The following is a 4,106-nucleotide window of genomic DNA, read 5'->3' on the forward strand; positions in this document are numbered from 1 at the left end:
GACATTAGTTTCAAGGTGTAAAATATAGTGATTTGATATGTATATATATTGTAAAATAATTACCACAGTGTCTAGTTGACATTCATCACCACATATAATTTTTTTTCCTGTGATGAGAAGTTTTAAGGTCTACTCTCTCAGTAACTTTGAAATATACAATACAGGCATATCTCAGAGATATTGTGGGTACAGTTCCAGACCACAGCAGTAAAGTGAACATTACAATAAAGTGGGTCACATAAATTTTTTGGTTTCCCAGGGCATATAAAAGTTATGTTTTTTTTTTTTTTTTTTTTTGCTGTACGCGGGCCTCTCACTGTTGTGGCCTCTCCCGTTGCGGAGCACAGGCTCCGGACGCGCAGGCTCAGCAGCCATGGCTCACAGGCCCAGCCGCTCCGCGGCATGTGGGATCCTCCCAGACCGGGGCACGAACCCATGTCCCCTGCATCGGCAGGCGGACTCTCAACCACTGCGCCACCAGGGAAGCCCCTAAAAGTTATGTTTATATGATACTGTAGTCTATTAAGTGTGCAATAACATTATGTCTAAAAAAATAATGTACATACCTTAATTAAAACATACTTTATTGCTGAAAATGCTAACCATTATCTGACAATGCAGGATTGCAACAAACCTGCATTTTTGTAAAAAATGTAATATCTGTGAAGTGTAATAAATTCAAGTGCAATAGAACAAGGTATGCTTATACCATATTATTAACTATAGCTGCCATGCTATATATTATATCCCATGACTTATGTATTTTATAACTGGAAGTTTGTACCTTTTGGTGCCCTTCATCCATTTCACCTGTCCCCCACCCCCTGTTTCCCTTTTGGAAACCACCAACCTGTTCTCTGTATTTATGCATTCATTTTTGTTGTTGTTTTTTGTTTTTTAGATTCTACGTATAAGTGAGATTGTATGGTATATCTTTCTCTGACTTATTTCACTTAGCGTAATGCCCTCAGGTTCCATCCAGGTTGTTGCAAATGGCAAGATTTCCTTCTTTTTTAGAGCTAAATAATATTCCATTGTATATATATATATACCATATTTTCTTTGTCCATTCATCCGTTGATGGACACTTAGTTTGCTTCCATGTCTTGACTATTGTAAATAATGCTGCAGTGAACGTGGGGGAGCAGATAACTTTTCAAGTTAGTGTTTTGTTTCCTTTGGATAAATATCCAGAAGTGGAATTTCTAGGTCATATGGTAGTTCTATTTCTAATTTTTTGAGGGAACACCATACTGTTTTCCCTAATAGCTGCACCAATTTACATTCCCACTAACAGAGCACAGGGATTCCCTTTTCTTTATATCCTCATGAACACTTGTTATTTCTTACATTTTTGATAATTACCATTTTTTTGTGAGTATGTGTGTGTTGGCTGCTTTATTTAAGGGCCGGTGACTGACAGCTATCCCCGACCCAGCCCCTCCCTCCTCTACAAAAGTGGCCAAACATGAAAACAGGCCGCTCTGCCAGGGGGCCTGTGGGGCTGTGGCTTGAATCCCAGGCCACAGGCCTTGGAAGGCAGAGAAGGAGGATGGGCAGTCAGTCCAGTTCAAATGGACAAGTGCTGGCGAGGTGGGGGAAGATGCTGGAGAGTCCTGAGGCAACCTCTGCTGGGCTTGCCCTCACCTAGGATGTCAGGACACAGGTCCCTGGAGGAGCCAAGACCCCAAAGCCAGGGGGCCAGGTGCCAGAGGAGGGAGCAAGTCAAAGGCTTTTGGAGCCAAGGGAGGCAGTTCAGGACCCTGGAGCCCAGCAACTCTTCAACACTACCCCATGCTCACGAGGACACCGCCAGAGTCACACCTGCAGCCACACCCGCACTCACACCCACACCCACATCCATGCCAATTGCACATACACACAGGGCTGCAAAGGCCCTGGACCCACCCTGGACCCTGGAATGTCTCTGGATTGGTACCCAGCGGGTGAGGCTGCCAAGGGGGTGGGTCCTCTGCGTTGCTAGTGATTGGCTGCCTCGCAGGCCTCTATCCAATCGCTGTACACGTCCAGTGGTTCTGACAGATAAGTGATGGGCGTCTGGAATTATTCTAGACACATGGTACAAGAGATGACTCCAGTATTGTGGGCTTGGTCCATTTTCATGTCACAAGACTTCTCGTGGTTGCAGAAGGGTTAGGTGAACTGGGCATCTAGGGAGACTGTCATTTTCTTCTTGGGGGGTGGCTTCTGTTTTGACTTTCTGCACACCACGTCTGCAGGAGGGCAAACCTGCATTTGCCGACACTTGTTCCAACAGCCTCGTTCACCTGGGAGACAGTGACTTCCAGCTCCCGGCAGAAGCGGATAACAACCATTTTGACAGGTGTGAGGTGATACCTCATTTTGGTTTTAATTTGCATTTCCCTAATGATTAGTGATGTCAATCACAATTTCATGTATCTGTTGGCCATCTGTATGTCTTCTTTCAGAAAATGTCTATTCAGATTCCCTGCCCATTTCTTTTTTTTTTTTTTAAACATCTTTATTGGGGTATAATTGCTTTACAATGGTGTGTTAGTTTCTGCTTTATAACAAAGTGAATCAGTTATACATATACATATGTTCCCATATGTCTTCCCTCTTGCGTCTCCCTCCCTCCCACTCTCCCTATCCCACCCCTCCAGGCTGTCACAAAGCACCGAGCTAATATCCCTGGGCCTTGCGGCTGCTTCCCCCTAGCTATCTACCTTACTACGTTTGTTAGTGTGTATATGTCCATGACTCTCTCTCGCCCTGTCAAAGCTCACCCTTCCCCCTCCCCATATCCTCAAGTCCGTTCTCCAGTAGGTCTGCGTCTTTATTCCTGTCTTACCCCTAGGTTCTTCATGACATTTTCTTTTTCCTTAAATTCCATATATATATGTTAGCATACGGTATTTGTCTTTTTCTTTCTGACTTACTTCACTCTGTATGACAGACTCTAGGTCTATCCATCTCATTACAAATAGCTCAATTTCATTTCTTTTTAAGGCTGAGTAATATTCCACTGTATATATGTGCCACATCTTCTTTATCCATTCATCCGATGATGCCCTGCCCATTTCTTAATCAGATTATTTGTCTTTTTTGCTATTGAGTTGTATGAATTCTTTATATATTTTGGATATTAACCCTTTATTGGATATATGATTTGCAAATATTTTTTTTCCATTCCATTGTTTGCCTTTTCATTTTGTTGGTGTTTTCCTTTTCTATGCAGATGCCTTTTAGTTTGATGTAGTACCACTTGTTTATTCCTGCTTTTGGTATCAAATCCAAAAAATTGTCACCAAGACCTATGTCAAGGAGCTTAAAGCCTGTTTTCTTATAGGAGTTTTATGATTCCAGATCTTATATTCAAGTCTTTAATCCATTTTGAGTTGATTCTTATGTATGGGCTAAAATAGTGGTCCAGTTTCATTCTTTTGCATGTGGCTGTCCAGTTTTCCAAACACCATTTATTGAAGAGACTGTCCTTTCCCTATTACCTATTTTTGGTTCCCTTGCCATAAATTAATTGACTGTATATGTGTTGGTTTATTTCTGAACTTTCTACTCTGTTCCATGGATTTATGTGTCTGTTTTTATGCCAGTACCATACTGTTTTGAGTAATATAGCTTTGTCATGTAGTTTGAAATTGCAGCACATAATGCCTTTAGCTTTGTTCTTTCTCAAGGTTGCTTTGGCTATTTGGGGTCTTTTGTGGTTCCATAAAAATTTTCAGATTGTTTCTTCTATTTTTGTGAAAAATGCCATTGGAATTTTCATAAAGATTGCATTGAATCTGTAAATTGCTTTGTGTAGTATGGGCATTTTAACAATATTAATTCCTATAGTCCATGAGCATTGAATAGCTTTCCATTTTTTTGCGTTGTCCTCAATTTCTTTCATTAATGTCTTATAGTTTTTCGAGTACAAGTCTTTTACCCCCTTGGTTAAATTTACTTCTAGGAATTTTATTCTTTTTGATGCAATTGTAAATGGGATTGTTTTCTTAATTTCTCTTTCTGATAACTTGTTATTAGTGTAGAGAAATGCAACTGATCTTGTATATTGATTTTGCATCCTGCAACTTTACTGAATTTATTTATTAGTTCTCAAGAGT

General features: G+C 40.8%; 1 pseudogene; it reads right to left on the minus strand.

The window, feature by feature from the left end:
• Positions 1 to 1,980: 1,980 nt before the first annotated feature.
• Positions 1,981 to 2,256, minus strand: LOC136118392 (transcription elongation factor 1 homolog; annotated as a pseudogene).
• Between the last annotated feature and the right edge of the window lie 1,850 nt (positions 2,257 to 4,106).

Source organism: Phocoena phocoena, chromosome 2 (genome assembly GCF_963924675.1).
Source record: "Phocoena phocoena chromosome 2, mPhoPho1.1, whole genome shotgun sequence".
NCBI lineage: Eukaryota > Metazoa > Chordata > Mammalia > Artiodactyla > Phocoenidae > Phocoena > Phocoena phocoena.